General features: G+C 43.6%; 1 long non-coding RNA gene and 1 other non-coding gene across 4 annotated transcripts in view; one reads left to right on the top strand and one right to left on the bottom strand.

The window, feature by feature from the left end:
• The window catches only part of LOC103307054 (uncharacterized), a 388,418-nt gene that overhangs the window by 41,561 nt on the left and 327,720 nt on the right, over positions 1-19,137 (bottom strand). The window lies entirely within an intron of this gene.
• TRNAR-UCU (transfer RNA arginine (anticodon UCU)) lies at positions 11,328-11,400 on the top strand. Its single transcript has one exon. It is a non-coding gene; the product is annotated as a tRNA-Arg (tRNA).

The following is a 19,137-nucleotide window of genomic DNA, read 5'->3' as shown; positions in this document are numbered from 1 at the left end:
CCTAAAGCCCAGCTGAGATCCAGCTGCTGTCCTGGCTGCCCTCTTGTGGGCCCAATGTACTATAAAGTGCTGCAAATCCAGATGTTGTGTATACTCCGGGTAGCTTCTAAAACAAACAAGCAAATTGGGTTAGTTACATTTTGCTGTTCCCTGACATCTTTTCTTTGGTGTGGACATAAGTCCTTGATTTCTAGTGCCCTTGTTCCTGCACCTGCCATGGGCCAAAACCCCTTGCAGCCACTGACATTGCTGCTCCAATCCTGAAAAAATGAATACCAAGTTTACTCGGGTCAGGACTGCAGTAGCACAAGGTTTTTTTCAGTACTGTGCTGAATTGGTACCTTGTCATGCCATCACTGTGCATGAACAGGAGGAGTGGCTACAGGCCCCGCATTTTGGGGCCACAAGCGCTTCTCTGCACATTCCTTCAACACCATAAGCCCCGGTTCCCTTCTGGTCTGTTTTTGAGTACTTTAAGTGCAAGGACACTATGTTGCACATCTGTAACATTTATGCATGCTGGGACCTGTCTGCAGCTGCCCCAGACACCAGCTCACTCATTCTCAAAGCACCAAATAAGGCAACAACAAATGCTTCCTTAAATAAAATGGCCTCTTTCTTTCACAGCTGCAGACCCATGACAGCGCCCTTGATAACTCTGTCAGGGTTTCCAATGTTATGGGTAACCTGTAATCTCTCTGGCGCCCATCCCTCCGGGACCACCCTGCTTAACATTTCCATACTATGAAATGCCCACCTGAGTCTGGGAAACCAGCCAACCTGCTCCAGTAGGACAGATCTGCTAGCTGGCCAGAGATAGTGGAGGGAGCCAACCCATGATAGGTCAAAGGCACCACAAATTGCACTACCTGGTATGTGGGTATGGGCTACTCACACTAAGTCCCTAAAGTCCACTAACTCTGAAAGGCTGGCATTATAGGCCCACACAGTCCACAGTGCAACCAACTCTTCGACTAGTCTCACAGCTGTCATGAGCCAGAGTTGTTTGGGCATGGTCCATGGATCCCTGCTGACCAACAGGGCAAGATCCCGGAATCTGTCATTCTGAAATCAAGAAATCATCAGCAACATCATTATCCATTCTTGGACATGTCCTGCATGAAAAAGGATGTTAAACCACAGGCGGTGCAAAATGAAGCCCCTCAGCAGCCTGATTATCAAGCAGTCTTAGCCAACCGTATATTTACAATATGGACCATGGGTTGGTTGTCACACCAGAACAGACTTTCTTGTTCTGAAAGTTTTCTTCCCAACTAGTGACTGCCACCAGTATAGGAAAAAATTTGATGAAGGCAATGTCCCCTGTAATACCCTGAGCCATCCAGCTTTCTGGCCATCTCTGTGTACACCACTCCTCTTGAAAGTAAATCCCAAAACCTATACCTCCTAAGGTGTCAGATTGTATCTGCAGCTCAGTCTTGAGCAACCAGACTGAACGCCCTATCGAAACCCCCATTAAACTCTTCCAGGAATCTTTCCCACACTTCTAAGTCTTCCTTCATTCCAAGTGCTTAATTTGTGCCAGGGCTGATCCCCAGCACCTCTAGCCTTGGAGGTTCATAGCCCCAGTACCTCTGGGCTTGCTGCACCATTTATGAATGTAAAAAATTTGCTTGAGCCCTGGTAGCTAATTGCTTGAGCCCTGGCACCTCTTTCATTACAAATTAAGCACTGTTCATTCCCCTTGTCATTCTTATAAAGTGGTGGGGTTCTCACACTTCAGAGGCCTCAGATGCTAGACAAGCACTGGGAGCCACCACCTGGCATGCAAACTTTAGGTTCCCCATGACCACCAGTAGTTCCCTCGGAGTAATTTTCTTTGCCCCTTTGAAAGACCATATCAGTTCTCTGACCAATTCCAACTCCTCTGTAGAAACACCCTAACCTGTGTCCAGTTCAATTTATTTTATTTAGCATGTGCATAGTTGTCTAGCCAAGTGATGGCATTTTCAATGGCATGATGCAGTTCTTCTAGGCCACGGCTGAACGTAGTCAGCAGACATTCATCGACAATGTGTGTCATCGTCTGTGTTGCACCGCAACTGCACAAAGGGCTGTCACAAAGGGCCCCATTGATACTGGTTGGCTGCACAGAGGCCTTTCCCAGTCCAGAACCTGTTCAACAAGGACCATTGGCAATGGGGCAGGTCAAAACCAAGAGGACAAATTGTGGGGTCGGTGATGAGGGACTGGTTGGGGATTATAACAAATATCCATTCCTCTCACCAGAGTGTTTCCACTCTAGCATCCTGGCGTGGTGGATGAGACCATAATGGGCGACGTGATGGCAAACGTGCAGCTGGTGGCTTAAAAAGGTCATTGTGCAGTGGCAGGGCTTGAGTTGGCATGTACTTTCTCCAGTAACTTGCCAGTGGCAACCTCTTGTCTAATATGAGAAGGAGCAATATTGCTCAGAACTGGAAGCCATGGAAGTGGAGTCGGACACAGGGTGCCAGAGATGATATGCATGGCGGCATGTAACTGCATATCCACCAGTTTGGTGTGTGACAATTGACTCCAAACTCATGTGTAGTACTCCGCCACCGAATATGAGGTGGCAAGAGCTGACATCCGCAAAGTTGGTGCACGAGCACCCCATGATGAACCTGCCAGTTTGCTAAGAAGATCATTGCGTGTCTTAACTTTAGCTGCTGTCTTCTTCAGGTGGGCATGGTAACTCAGTGTGCAGTCTAAAGTCACACCTAGATAGACTGGTTCTACTTCATGCTTCACCTTCTGACCATTCAGATAAACGTTCAGTTCTTGGATTGTGCTGGCGTGATGAAGATGGAACAAACTGGAGACTGTTTTTATAATGCTTGGCTGGAGGCACCAAGTCTTACAGTAGTCAGTTAACTTTATCATGTCCGGGTTTAAGGTGGCATCAAGCTCATGAAATGTCCAGGCCTGGATACCGCAACAGATATCACCTGCGTAAATGAACTTTTGTGAATGGTGATTTTCAAATATATTGATTTCAATTACAACACAGAATACAGCATACACTGCTCACTTTATATTATTATTTATGTAGAACATGGAAAAGATCCAAAAATATTTATATATCTGGTATTTTATTATTGTTTAACAGTGCAATTAACACTGTGATTAATCGCAATTATTTTTTTAAGTGTGATTAATTGTGATAATTTTTTTTAATTGTTTGACAGCCCTAATCATAACCAGAATTAGATACAGCAATGTTAAGGAGCATAAAGTAAGAATGGCAGTAAACTTAAAGCTTTGTTTTCTAACAGGTTTCCTAGCTGGAAATTCTCTTCCAGTTGTTTAGTTTTCCCTTGTGCTGAAGATTAATTAGGGGACATCAATCCCAAGAGTGATGTATGAAATACAGCTCCTGTCAGGGTCCTAGGTGCACAAGAGTTCAATAAGAGTGCCAAATGTTTGTGATAACACAGTTGAATCTGAAAAATGAAATAAACCAATCAGCCCAAGCATTTGTTCATTTGTTTTATGTTATAGTGACAGGATGCAGAGGGAAAGTTAAGGAGCTGCATTTATTAAACATTTGCATATAACCTTTACAGATCTCTTTTGCTTTTAAAAACCAAGGTGAATTCAAAGGAAGGGAGGGCATCCGAAAATTAGACAACCTTGATGGCAAATCATGAGGCTGTATTTGTTGAGTCCCCTTCCTTTCCTGATATTGACTAGTTGCACTTCAGATCGTGGCTACTTTACCAAGGTCACTTTTCTTGTAGAGTGAATTATGAACAGTGTGGTGCAATAATAATAATTTGTCTATCATCTGTCTGCCTTCTGTCTGTCACATTTATATTGAGCCAATCACTGTAGTATATAATACACCTTGCCCTTTAAGTTCAGAGGGCATGAATTAATAAATTCATTTCTTGATGTTGTCTGAAATATGCTGAAGCTGAGTGGATTTGCAGATGAAGCTTCTCTCCATGTTACTAAAGTAATCTTGCCATGAATGTTCACTTCTGATTTCTCCTGGTGGCAGCAATGATTAAAAATATTTATGCAGTGTTTGGGCCATATTATTCCTTGTTACATCCATAAACTCACTGAGACTTGCATAGACTTTTCATCACATCATCAGGGCCCATACTTGGTACCACATTTTTACTGTCCATAAGGAGAAGATGGTTGTAGAAAGTTTTTGCAAGATTTTCAGTTCTACTTGTAGCTCATGTATTTTCTATTGCCAAAGAGATGGAGAAAAGCAGTGGGGAGAAGACATGCATTTTAGTTGCAGTACTCTGTGTCTCCACACATATGCAGAGATCAGTGCAGGGCAACTCAGCTAGAAGGGTCTAGAAATATCCAGAAGGAGGATGCAGCTCACTAGCTGCTTCTGAAGATGTTCAGAAACTTTTCATTAAGGGCAAGCAGTCTTCCAAGTGTCACACAAGCTCACCATCTGATCTCAGGGAAGGGGTTATAAATATAGGAGTTAAAGACAGCTCTATGAACTCAGCATCTTATTGATGCAGGACCAATAGATGTGTCTGCTGTGAGGGCTGCGTCCCAATGCCTGTACCACTTTGGATACAGGTGACTGTTTATTCCATTTTTACTGACTAGGGAAGCCCTCCAATAGAATTAATGTTGGGCCAACTGCAGATGCTACCCATCAGCATCAACAGGTGAGGGAACTTGATAGGGCCAGTGGTGAAAGGGGGACAGTCTCAGCAGCAAGGGAGGGAGACACTTGCCAAGGAACAATAGGTAGCTCCTCCCCTGAGAGTAACTGGAACTCATTGGCTAGCTGGGGAAAAGAGGTGCTGATTGGCCAGCATTCCCCAGCTCCCACGATTTACCTGCTGCAGGGGCCATGTGGAGCCTCTATTGGCTTTGTTTCAGTAGAGAAAGTGTTACTCGCCAGCTTCCAGCAGCAGCAGCAGTCCTAAAGAAGCAAATGAAGTCTGGTAAGGTTTCTAGGGCCCCTCTCCCTGGGGCAGAGAGTCTCCTTGCATCTGGCTGCACCCCGCCCCCAATCCAGCTTCTGGTGTGGGGAAGGAAAGGGCTCATGGGGCTTTGGCCAAGGGTACGGCCAGCAACCTGCAGATGCCTGCACCAGGAGCTGCTCTGAGGGAGCCACACAGAATGACCAGTTCCTCCCCCCTTCCTTCCCCCGCTTCCTCAAGGGAGTCAGGAGTCAGGGCATAGGTAGTATGCAGGCATGAGAAGGACCCAGGCATGGGAAGGACCCAGCCCTGCCCTAATGGAGGCACTGAGAGAAGTGAGCAAGGGTTCATTTGTGGAGCTTTGCTGGGGAATAGTGGGCTTGGGAGTGCAACCCCATGGGAAAAGATGTGATCAATCTTCACAGGAATGGAGATCATGCAAAGATCAATGGCCTGCAACCAGTGCAGAAGGAGAGTCACAAGTTGAGGGGAGCAGCTTGGCAAGAGCTGGGACCTCGGTGGGGACAATTCGCTTTCCGGATGATAGTGAGGCAGAGGAGTGCATTCCTCCTGGATAGGATCCTGAACCCCCCATACAGCAGGTCCACAGGATGGATTCAGGGTCTGAGAGTAGTCAGAGTCAAACCTGCATTGAGGTGAACGAGGATGACAAGGAGCAGGTGACGGGCCTAGGCCTTACCTTGCTCCCGTAACCTGCCAAGAGTCCAGCAGGCCTCCTCAGGATGCAGTGGTGGGGTTCTCCAGTGGCCTGCAGATACTGACGGAGGGGATTGTGTACCTTGGCACTCAGGGGCAAGGGTGGCGGCCCAGGTCACTCCCCCCTTGGACATCCTTCTCCTTAAGGGATATGTGGTGACCTGGTAAAAATCACTGGGGTTGATGGCCAATAGGTTGGGCAGCCTGCCTGACAAAATTGGTCCACTCTCAGGTTTGGGGTGATATCCTGCAAATAAATATGGAGCAATTAAGAAAGGAATTTGTGGATTTATTTACCTACTGTTCAGGGAAGAGCAGACAGAGTAGGAAGAAAATAGCGCGCGCACACACACACACACACACACACACACAAAGATGAGGACAAACCCTGCAGAACTAAGGTGCCTCAAATGCTTGAGAAATGGTCTGCAGCCTTTCGCATTTATGTGAGTATAATTTGTGTGAGGAGCCCCAAGAGGTATATTTCCTTGTTCAGGCATTAGGACTTAATAGCGAGGGCTTATGCTACATATGGTGGGATAACTTGGTTAAGGTATGACAGAGGGAAGCTGAGGAGCCTGATTTACCCTGGGGAAAATATACAAGGAACTGTGTGATTCCTTATTGCCCCACCCAGCTGGAATTTACAGGCAGCAGGTTGCTCAATGACTTCTTATGTTCAGGAAGATTAGGGACAGACATCTGTGAGTACAACCTTTTGGCATTTCAGAACCTAGACGAGCACCTTGGGAATCCCCCTCGCCATGAAAAAAAAACCCATGCCCAAAGTTTAACATACCTGGGCATTGAACTGATCATCAGTGATGGGTAGGCTACCGAAGATATGGTGCACCTCAAAAGCCATTGGCCTCCTAAAGCCTGGAAAGGACCCAAGTCAAGCATCAAGCTATCATCCCATATCATTATTGTCAGTGTGCTTCAAGGCACTGGAGCGGTTGGTCCTACAGCGCATATTACCCATCGTGGAGAGTATTTTGAGCCCTGACCAAACCGGCTTTCGCCGAGGCCGTAGCACAGGCAACCAAGTACTCGCGCTGACCACATTTATTGATAATGGCTTCCAGGGAAACTTGAAAACAGGTGCTGTTTTCATTGATCTAACAGCGGCATATGATACGGTATGGCCAACTGGCCTGCTTGTGAAGGTATCACGGATCCTGTTACTTTGGGTCACAGGCATTGTTGAACTGTTCCTCCACGATAGGCAGTTCAGAGTCCATATGCGGGGGGAAGACAAGTGTTTGGAGATGACAATGGGTTACCCCAGGGCTCTATGCTTTCTCCAACCCTGTTCAACCTTTACATCAATGACCTGCCAACAACGGAGTCATAATAATGCTGCCGGCTTCTTATTTACAATGTCATCTGAAAGTGAAAACTGGTATTCACAGGGCACTATTGTAGCAGGCGTTGCAATGTAGTTACGTGCCAGATATGCTAAAGATTTATATGCCCCTTCATGCTCTGATCACCATTCAGCCAATCGCTCAGACAAACAAGTTTGTTTATATTTACGGCTGAACAAGAAGTAGGACTGAGTGGACTTGTAGGCTCTAAAGTTTTACGTTATTTTGTTTTTGAGTGCAGTCATGTAACAAAAAAAATCTACATTTGTAAATTGCACTTTCACAAAAAAGATTTTGTACTACAGTACTTATATGAGGTGAATTGAAAAATGCTATTTCTTTTGTTTATCTTTTTACAGTGCAAATATTTGTAATCAAAAATAATATAAAATGAGCACTGTATACTTCGTATTCTGTTTTGTAATTGAAATCAATATCTTTGAAAATGTAGAAAAACATCCAAAAATATTTATAATAAATTTAAACTAGTATTCTATTCTTGCTTAACAGTGTGGATAAAACTGCGATTAATCGTGATTAATTTTTTAATCGAGTTAATGTGTTTTGAGTTAATTGCTTGACTTAACTGTGATTAATTGACAGCCCTAGTTATGATATTGTTGCCACTTTTGTGGGTGTTCCAGTTGGGAGTAGAGATTGGTGGGAGCCAGGTATTTCTTTGATGCAGTCTTGTTCATTTACAAGGAATGTACAAATTCCTGTATCTCTGAACACAGAAGAAACCAAGAATAAAAAGGAGCAGTTTCTTAGCTTACAGCCTTAAGCCCTTTTACCAACACCAGCCAGATCCAAAAGCTCTCTAGCTTTTTCCAGGACACACTGTGCTTGCTTGTTTCTTCTTGCCTTTTTTCCTCTCCCTCTCTTTCTGGTCTTGTCTGTGACCTAAGTCTCTGTGTGTTCACACTCCCACACACCACTATCCAAAAGAAATACTCAGGCCAAAAGCTCTTGGGTGGCTTCCCAAACACCTGTTGTCTTAGGTAGGGCTTATGTTTCCAATTATGTTAATTGAACAGTGAGTTCAGACCTTTCCACCTCAATGGGGTTTTAGCCCAATCCATAACAAGGTTTCATGCAGCAAAGAACAATACTAAATATATGATTGGTTTGGATATTAATTGAATAAGCTTTATCCAATAACCCAGCTGCTCATGAATGGCTGAGAATCAGTCCAATTACAAACATTCTAGAATATTTGGAACCCAAGTGCCAAACATTTGGGCAATAGTTGATGAAACATAATTTATGTGACAGCCTCAGAATACAACAAATTGGTGAAGCTGAATGCCTATGATGGAGTGACAGCCCCTGCTGGCCAACAATGGATAGTGCTCATATGGGGTAATCCTGACTTGTTAACCAGAGAAAAGGAAAGGAAACATGGAGTGTTCATAGGCAGAAAGTTATAGGTGGAGTAAGGGCACAATTCAGAAAAAAAAGTGTGTAGGAAAATAGAAATATATAATGGGTACCTGACAAAGCATTTACTATAGCAGAACTAGTGAGTGCTTCTATGATATATACCTCCCTCCCTCCCTCTGCATTCATCCTGCTTTTCTTATTACTGTTCTTGCTAACTCAAAGCAAATGGGGGGGGGGGGGGGGGGAATTGACATCTACAACCTCAGATGCTCTGGGCATCTACTGGACATGCATTTGAAACAATATTTAAATTAGACTCAAAACATAATTATCTGATCTCCCCTCCCTCCCATACTCCCCCCACTGTTGTTGCAAGATAACAGTTCTGTTGTACAGACTTCCTCTCCCAGCTGAACTGCATGCTTGCTTTGCATGCATTACAGTTCTGGTGCATTCATTCAAGGGATATAAGACCCTACTAAATCTTAAAAGAGTTTAAGACAGTACAAAGGAAGTTTATTTTGCTGAGCATGATTTGTAACTACCTGCAGTTCACTTTAGACTAGGAGAGTTTTATTTGCCAGGAAAAAAGAAATACACTTCTCTTTAATATATTGATCATTAAATAAATATTTTTCATGCAAAAGATTTGTTAAATTAAAAAGCATTAAAATTATATCACCTAGCTCTTTTATATTGAAAGGCTGCATATATTACAGGGGGGAAAGGGATCTAATGCTGAGCTAGAAAGGTATAAATAATGATAAGACCCCTCCAAAACAAAAATCTGCTTTTGACTTGCTATCTTTGGAATTCTTTTTGGCAGGTAGGTGTCTCTCCTGTTAATAACTGACTTCAGCTGAGATTTTTAAAGGGGACTTCAGAATTTAGGTGTCCAACTAACACTGACGTTCAATAGGAGTTGGGTACCTAACTCCCTTTGGCCTCCTTGAAAATTTCAATTTTAACTCCTTGGGGTCCCATTAAGGTACACTCTGACCAGTGATCTTCACTTTTCCCGTGTAAAGATGTAAAACAATGCAAGGTAGTTCAATGGTTTCAATTTTAAAGGGAGGCAGAGTATTGGATTACAAAGGTCCCTGCATCATTGGAGCCACAAATTTAAGCAAGGTTCTAAACCCCTTAGATATAATCACAAGAATTTCATTCTCAGATGGGTGATTACAAAATGTGAGCCAGGAATTCCTGGTTTCATAAGGATCCTAGAACACCCTTCTTTGTCTCATAAAGCTGCAATTTTTTGAAACAACAGCAATATGCAATATACATGCAATGCTTTTTGAGGGGCATTCATGTGAAATTCTGATAAACACATATCAACTGGCACTGGGGTTATGACTACTTTGAATTTAAAGCAGAATGGGTAAACTAATCAACATCCCAATTCAATCATAATTTTTTTCATAAAGAACAGAAGTATACCACTCATCCAACCAGGGCCAGCCCTAGGTTTTTTGCCGCCCCAAGCAAAAAAAAATTTGGCTGCCCCCCCATCCCAGCCCTGGGCTCCTCACCTGCACCCCCTGCTGCCCCAGCCCTGGGCTCTCCCTTCCCCCCCCCCACACCCCGTGCTGCCCCAGCTCTGGGCTCCCTCATTCCCCCCCGACCATTGCCCACCCCCACCTGCACCCTCCTTCCACCACAGCCCTGGGTCACTGGTAACTCGCTCCCACGGCAGGTCATTCAGCAGGAATTTTAGATGTGCACAGAACACAGACAGGATTGGTTCCAGTATGGTTACAGAACTGCAGTAAAGTGGAACGATTTTCAGCTTGTGTGTTTGGAGGATATCTAGATGCATATTATAAGACTGTCCTACATAAATGAGGAAAAGTTGAGGTGCCTTTATTCTTTTGTTCCACTCTTTCTTTCTATGGGGAATTTGCCAATGCAGTATCACTGTCTTCCTTTTAAACAAACAAACAAACAAGGCAATGGCTGCTGAAAATAGCAATTCCAGTCCTAATAACCACTGGGAAGCATTTCTTGCTCAATTTTATCCTACTTTTTCTACAGCAAGTTACAGTGGATCAGTATAGTTGATTTGGGAGAAATGAAGTAACAGCTGCCCAAACTGAGCTTGAGCACTGGAAGGCAGGTGCTGGAGGCGGGGGGGTGTCTGAGTGGCACGGTAAAGGGGCTGGGGGGTTGGATGGGGCGGAGGTTCGGAGGGCTGTCAGGGGCAGGGAGAAGGGGGGGATAGATGGGTCAGGGGGTTGGGGGGGCAGTCAGGGGATAGCGATTGGATAGGCAGCTGTTGGATAGGCATAGGAGTCGCGGGGGTTTGTCAGGGGACAGCTAGGGGGTGGAGTTCTAGGGGGGAAGTTGGGGGGGGTCTCAGGAGGGGTCAGTTGGGGACAAGGAGAAGGGAGGCTTAGATAGGGGGTGGGATCCCAAGGGGCAGTTAGGAGCAGGGGTCCCAGGAGGGGGTGATCAGGGGACAGGAAGCAGGGGGGTTGGATGGGTTGGGGTTTCTGTGGGGGGCAGTTGGAGGGAGTGGATGGTGGCAAGGTGGGGCTACCCTCCCTCCCTGTGGAGTGTCCTATTTTTTGAATGTTAAAATATGGTATCCCTGCCCTTCCCAGTGCAGCTCTCCAGTCACAGTAGGCTGCAGCATGAGGTCTCAGCTACCTCACTCCCTCCCCCTCTTTCCTGTTGGTAGTGGCCAAGGGAATGCTGGGAAATGTAGTTCTTTCCCTGCTCCAGGGCTGGTTCTATAGGCAGGGAGCTAACCAAGGAACTACAGCTCCCAGGGCCCCCTTTTGGTTCTCAGCTCCCATGCTGGATTCCTGCCGCCCCTGCAAATGGGCTGCCCCAAGCACGTGCTTGCTTTGCTGGTGCCTAGAGCCGCCCCTGCATCCAACTAGTGAATGAAAAAACTGATCAGCTAGCAGATGTCCTTGTTTTAGGACACTTACCCTTCAGGGCCCCAGTGGCCTAATGGATAAGGCAATGGCTTTCTAAGTCAGAGATTGTGGGTTCAAGTCCCATCTGGGGTGAAAAACTACTTTCTTTCCCCTCTATTTGACATTGGTGAGGCCTCATCTAGAGTACTGTGTCCAGTTTTGGGCCCCACACTACAAGAAGGATGTGGAAAAATTGGAAAGAGTCCAGCAGAGGGCAACAAAAATGATTAGGGAGCTAGAGCACATGACTTAGGAGGAGAGGCTGAGGGAACTGGGATTGTTTAGTCTGCAGAAGAGAAGAATGTTGGGGGATTTGATAGCTGCTTTCAACTACCTGAAAGGGGGTTCCAAAGAGGATGGATCTAGACTGTTCTCAGTGGTACCAGATGACAGAACAAGGAGTGATGGTCTCAAGTTGCAGTGGGGGAGGTTTAGGTTGGATATTAGGGAAAAACTTTTTCACTAGGAGGGTGGTGAACCACTGGAGTGGGTTCCCTAGGGAGGTGGTGGAATCTCCTTCCTAGAGGTTTTTAAGGTCGGGCTTGACAAAGCCCTGGCTGGGATGATTTAGTTGGGAATTGGTCCTGCTTTGAGCAGGGGGTTGGACTAGATGACCTCCTGAGGTCCCTTCCAACCCTGATTTTCTATGATTCTATTCTATGACAAGCAGCAATTTCTGTATAAAACTGAACTGACTGTTTATATGGGGGTTAGAGCAGAAACTACAATGATACAAAGTCTCTTGTTAAATGGTGGCAACAGTGCAGTATTTATTTTATTTGTGGTGGTGTTGTAGCCATGATGATCCCAGGACATTAGAGACAAGGTGAGTGAGGTAATGTCTTTTATTGAACTAACTTCTGTTGATGAAAGAGACAAGGTCTTGAGCTATCCAGAGCTTTTCTTCAGGTCTGGAAAACATATTCAGTGTCACAGCTAAATAGAAGGTGAAAGAGATTGTGTAGCATAAGTAGTTAACATGCATTCAAAGCGACCATTTAAGGCAGGGGTGGCCAACCTGTGGCTCTGGAGCCACATGCAGCTCTTCAGAAGTTAATATGCGGCTCCTTGTATAGGCACCAACTCCGGGGCTGGAGCTACAGGCGCCAACTTTCCAATGTGCCGGGGGGTGCTCACTGCTCAACCCCTGGCTCTGCCACAGGCCCTGCCCCCACTCCACTCCTTCCCACCCCCTCCCCTGAGCCTGCCATGCCCTCGCTCCTCCCTCCTCTCCCCCGAGAGCCTCCTGCATGCCATGAAACAGCTGATCAAAAAGTTCGGGGAGGGAGAGGGAGGCGCTGATCGGCCGGGTTGCTGGTGGGTGAGAGGTGCTGGGAGCGGGGTGGGGGAGCTGATGGGGGTGTTGCAGACGTATTACTGTGTCTCTTTGACAATGTACATTGGTAAATTCTGGCTCCTTCTCAGGCTCAGGTTGGCCACCCCTGATTTAAGGTGATGTGGTGTATTAACATCCCTGCAATCATAGGACCAAAAAAGAGGATTAGTGGTTTATGGATTGTTATAAATGAGACATGAATCCAGTGTCTTTATGAAGACCATGATTTTTAGGATCTAGCAAAGTTATTAATTTAAGCTCCCAGGCTCGACTTTTGAAAGTTTTATTCAGGTTTCCTTTGAGGATGAGGACTATGAAAAGTGTTCACTCACAGATCCTATACATGTCTACCACACCATGTGGTGTACCTCATCCAGTCCACTAAATGCCCCAATAACAACTATGTGGATGAAACCAGACAATCACAATGGTCTTCAATGAACTCACACTGAAAAATGATAAAAGACAAAAACACCATATCACCTGTGGGTGAAAACTTTACACAAAATAATCACTCTATATCTGATCTCTCAAGCCTCGTCCTTAAAGAAACCTGCACAACACCTTCAAAAGACTAGCCTGGGAGTTTAAATTCATAACTTTGCTAGACACTATGGGGCTGTCTCCACAGAAACTAGACACATGTGGCTAGCCTGTGCCAACTGACTCGTGCTCGTGGGGCTCGGGTTGTGGGGCTATTTCATTGCTGTGTAGACTTCCTAGTTTGGGCTGAAGCCCAGGCTCTAGGACCCTGTGAGGTAGGAATATTTAGCTGTGGGAATAGCTGTGGGTAGGAATATTTAGCTGTAACATTTAGCTGTGACACACCCAATACCTTTCCCTGCGTGGCTCGCAAGCTTGTCTCTCTCACCAACAGAAGTTGGTCCAATAAAAGATATTACCTTACCCATCTTGTCTCTCCAACATCCCGGGACCAAATTTTTGTGTACAGTGCCAGCCTATGAACCTCTTTAGTCCCACGTAAGCCCTGGGCTTCACTGGACTTCAACGGAACTACACTGATTTACACCAGCTGAGGATCTGGTCCTCCCATGTCTATATAAATCTCAGATTATGGTTGAAATGGCCATCAAAGGGTGCCAACTGTTGTCCCGTTGTGGGCAATTTTATGATATAGGAAACTAGATACTATAGTGATGGGTATTGTAAAAGAACTGAAATAGAACAGAATATCCACTGGGAAGTTAACTGAGATTATACACTTGGTTCATTCAGGCCACCAAGCAGTCATCAGATGGTAACAACTTTGTCACTACTAACACAGAACAGAATGGAATACATGTCCTAGAGCTGAAAAGTTCCATATCTCATTAACAATCCCCTGAGCCATGCCTGTCACCAGTAGCTTTAAGTTTTAATTTCTCAGCTTTCATTTGTCACCAAGGCTATTTGTCCATATCTCTTTTGTGTTTAATTAGCAGTATCTGTGCTTCTGATGAGATTATTTAGCTAGCCTGATACTCCAGGAAGTCACAAACACAGAACTGTTTATACAGGAACAAAGTAAATACAACTTTTTATTTTTAGATAGAAAAATAACTGGTACTGTGAAACATAACATCTTTAGCAAAAATGCTTTGGAGAGCTAGATTATCAAATATAACAGTTCAGTGGTTCAATTCATACCTGACAGGCTTCAAAGAATATATATGCAAATTGATCTCCCAGCTGCAAGGGTAATTAACATGGTCTACTGCAGGGGGGCTGTTCTTCCACCCATTCTGTTTCATGATTTTAGTGACTTTACAATTTTATCAATCTACTGTCTTTTGGTATGGAAATAAAATTAACTTCTTGTTCTGTGTAAACTGCATTGCACTACCATCAACAGGGAATTCAGGCTCCTGGAATTGCAAACATTTGAAAATCAGGCAAGACCTGATGTAAACCTGAAAAATCTGGAAGCACTTTTTTATTTAGATAGATTTTCCTGTTTTCAGCCACTAGAGCCCATATACTGATATATTAGAATTGCACATGCATACAGTAGGTCCAGTTCTTATTCTTAAACCCTTTTTAAAACCAGTGTAGCTCAACTGACTTCAGTAGCTACTACTGATTCACACTGTGATATCACAAAAGGTACAGTCTTAGAATATGCTATTCATTTCACTTTTCATTAGGGTCCAATCTTGATCACAACTCAAGTCAATTGGAATTTTTGCCATTAATTTGCATGAAAGCAGGATAGAGCCCTAGGTATATAGTATTTCACCTTATATTCTGCTCCTATCAAGGTTGATAATTTGTGGGGACTTGAACTGAAATATTTGGTTCTACATCCAGAAGGAGGGGCTTTTCAGCCTTATGTACTGTAACACATTCCAAATAGGACTATGAGGGAACACCAAAAGTATTTTCCCATTACACAGTAATAGTAAAACTCAAAGACACGTTTCTGTAACTTTTGTAGAAGGCAGTCATGTTACATATGCTAAGGAAAGCTATACAAATAGGGGGATAACTGTATTTGGTACCTGTTCATAAATACACCTCAAAGCCATTTTTTGAAAGTAGACAGGATCATCATGGGGTGACTCATGTTTGAGCATAGATTTATACGTACACATAAAGCAATATGTATATTTTTGAACATATAATTGGACAAAGTAATCCCTGGTGTAAGTCCACTCAAGTCATTGGAGTTATTTCGGGGATGAATTTGGTTCAGTATATTACATATAAATTACATGTAAATGTTATGTCTTTTTATGTATTTCTGTTTGATAGATCTTTGACACACACTGGAGTATTCCTCAGGCATTGGAAAGGATAAGAATGGACTACACATACACATATATAAGGTTGGGTATATTTCAGATGTGGATGGACTATTTTGCTAAAAATTCAAACCATTCCTCCCTCAAATCAATTTCTGAGCTGAAAATGCAGAAAATTTTCAGTCTGTGTCTCGCTAGATTTAGGCTTGTGTCAGGGAGAGGGCAGGTTATGCCCTGCCTTCATCCTCATCTGATGTTAGAGCTCAAAGCTGGGCCACTACAGAAGCTCTTCTGTAGCCTACATGCCACTCCCAGTAGAGTACTTAACTGGGGTTAATTGAATGTATGCTAAAAGGACATTCGTGGGAGTGTGAATGGCAGCACTGACACTGTAGTGGATAAGGCCACCCCTGACCTTTGATGCCAGCTCCATATCTTTTTCAGAAAGCAAGTGAAAGAGACAGTGAAGGGGAAAGAGTAAAAGTGAAAAAGAGGAGGTAGATGTGCAGGGGAGAACTGGATGAGGCAATTTTATATTGTTTTAAGCATAAATAAGTGGGATTTTTCAAAGCGGCCTAATAGTTTGGTCTCCAACTCCCACTGAATTCCAGTGAGAGTTGGGTGCCTAATTCCCTTAGTCTCCTTTAAAAATCCCAACCTACATTTTTATCTAAAAGGCAGACTCCCTAATTTGCCTGTTACCAGTACACCAAGTTATACCTCTGTTAGGCAGTTCATGATGGCAGATTAGTTTGTGTTGCATCCGAAGAAGTGAGGTTTTTACTCACAAAAGCTTATGCCCAAATAAATCTGTTAGTCTTTAAGGTGCCACCAGACTCCTTGTTGTTTTTGTAGATACAGACTAACACGGCTACCCCCTGATAGTTTGATGTGGATCACCACAATCTCATGTCCCTTACATTCATGTGACTTGGACATGACCCATCATGAATAAGAAATTCCAAACAGCAGAATACTGATTTTGTATTATTGTAGACTGGGGGTTGAAAGTTATTACCCCCTAACAGCTGTCCAGTGGTCATTTGCTGGCAGTCTCAGCAGAAAAGCCAAGGATAGGATGAGCATGACATCTTGAACTACCTTTTCTTTCTAGGGCTTGTCTTCACTGCTAAACAAGCAGCGTTTTTTTTTTTAACCTTGAGGTAGCTAACACACATGCACTATCCCCAGGTAAAAACACAGCAAAGAGGAGGTACATTAGTTTTATCACAAGGTAAACACACCAGTTCAGCCCTATACCTCCACCCGGGGTTGACTTCAGTGAGTTTATCTCATGGTAAAACTAAAGGGCTTTGTCATCATTATGTTTTTACCTTAGTAAAGATCACGTTAATTATCTTGAGGTAAAAAACACAGTTTTTTTAGCAGTGAAAACAAGGCCTTAGATGTGTTCTCTTTAGGTCAATATTAAGGAATATTGGAGTGTCAGTGGGCAGGGATGGGGTGACGTTTATAGTGCTGCTGCCCCTGCATTATGAATAAACAAGACTTTAATTTCCCAGTGTTGACAGACTGGCACCTTCCACAGACACTGAATTACCTTTTTAAATAGTTATAAAGAAAATATAAGAGCTAGAATGTGGACTAGAGACACTTATGGGGTAGTAAAACATACAAAAACCAGGAACTAACATCTTCAGTTCATTCTATTTTGCTATAAAGAAATGGCCACTGTGACTATCAGAAAATCTGCAGTCTGCCTCTGTAATTTTCCATTGTGTCTGAAAAATGGCTTTTTAAATGCCATTTGACCTTGAAAGCAAAAATAATCTGTCCTTTATCAATTCCGTCCTTTCATGGTCTGGCTTACAGCATCCAATTTACATCCTATCTTAATGTGAAGCTTCTAGTGATAATGAATTCAACTAAGTATCTGGATCTTTGCTCCAGAAACATTTCTCTTTATTTTATAAAAAGAAGAGCATAGGTCTTTTGTCTGTCACCTGTCTCTTGACTCTGACCTAAAGAGCGCTTGAACAATTTAGCAGCTCTCACTTACAATATGAGACTTTTCTTGTGTGCATTTGGTCTACAAAAGCCACCAATTCTAGGAGCCTCAAGTTATCCTATTTAATTATGAATATGTCTCCTTTGTTATCCTGAATAGTTTTCCATCCTCTGTGATATAACTATTTCCTCTACTATTCTGTATTTTTGAACTCAGTGGGAGTGTTCATGTGAGAAAAGTTACCAAAATCAAACATTTAAATTAACTTCTGCCCAGAAGAGATGCTGTGTCTTACTATGCATTTGACAATGCCTGGCACACTGGAGCCATGATCCTGGCTGGGAGATATGGTAAGATAAGTTGCAGCAAGTGGGAATAAGATGGAAAATATGAGAAAGGAGGATAACAATGATAAGATGACATGATTGCAAAGGCTAAGAAGTGTGCAACTTAAACTTGCTGAATTCAATGAAAATTAAAAATAAAGAAGAAATTGTTTGCATGGAGGAGAGAGAAGTTTGTCTGACAAACAGAGACTTTTCAATCGCAGGGAGCTGCAAGAGGCAAGTCCTAACATCAGCATCCATATATTTTTATCACCACAACTTGGGACTTCAGTTAGTTACAGACCACAGTGAGCTGCTGAAGACAATGCTTTGCACACACTAGCAATACCAAAACCTGAAATGCCCCTAAAAAGGCCAACTGCCTTCAAGGCTTTATTAACCCTTATTGAAAGCATTTAGAGGGGCATCAATCACTGCCCTGTATTCACTGCCAGGTCCTATTACTGAATGCTGTGTATACAAAAATGATGGCAGGTGACCTACTCTCTCCTTCTTCTATAGAGAATGTATGGCCGATGCTGCTCCAGAGCAGAAGGTGCTAAGCCTTTTCCTCCCAAAAAAACCTCCTGTTCCAGAGTTTTGTCAAGCAATGAAGACAGCAGGAGCCTCTGACTGCTCTGATAGTCCATCTGACTATGGACATTTGGGCAAACCTCTGATTACATGTCCTTCAGCTCATGCTGGATCATCATCAGCATGCTGTGATGTGCATGCATAGAACTGAGAGACAACCAGACTGGAGAAATCATAGGCTGTCATAGAAGCATAGTTACTGAGCTCCTCCTTCTTACTTTAATTTGTGGTCTTAAATAATGGCAAAATGTGAGGAAGGCAGCTGATGACAGCCAATTCCTATGTGCATCCTGATTCATGTGCTGTATCAATCTATTGGTGAAGGAGTTCTTCCATAATAATAGAACATTTGCAGAATTCTCTCCCAGCTAGAAAGATGTGTATCCACTTCAGCTGACCTTACATTGCATGTCATCTTCCCCAAGAGCGTTAAGGGAAGAAATGACCTCCCTGCCAGTAGATTTAGCAGGCTGCCAACTGCTGGTGTTCCTGACTAGTAGTTTATTGGGGGAGGGGAGGTTTTAGGCCCTCATTCAGCCAAGCACCTAAGACATGCAAGCACTTAAACACATGCACAGCTTTAAGCACATCTCCCTAAGCAGCAAAGCCCTAGACACAGACCAAAGCCCTGTGAAGTTAATGGAAATGCTCTCGTTGGTGTCAGATCATTATCATTTTACTCATTTTAAATAAAATAAAAATCAGCCGCATCCCCATATATCTGGTCACTCACAGGGCTAGTCAGTATTTTGTTTTTTTTTATTTGAAATAGGAACATGTTGTGAAATAAAAATATTAAGCCATTGGAAGAGAAAAAAGACTGTAGGAATCTGCACAAAATGGTATTTGTCATGCTGGCTGGAG

Source organism: Chrysemys picta, chromosome 3 (assembly GCF_011386835.1).
Source record: "Chrysemys picta bellii isolate R12L10 chromosome 3, ASM1138683v2, whole genome shotgun sequence".
Taxonomy (NCBI): domain Eukaryota; kingdom Metazoa; phylum Chordata; order Testudines; family Emydidae; genus Chrysemys; species Chrysemys picta.
This window is presented reverse-complemented; position numbering and strand designations above follow the sequence as displayed.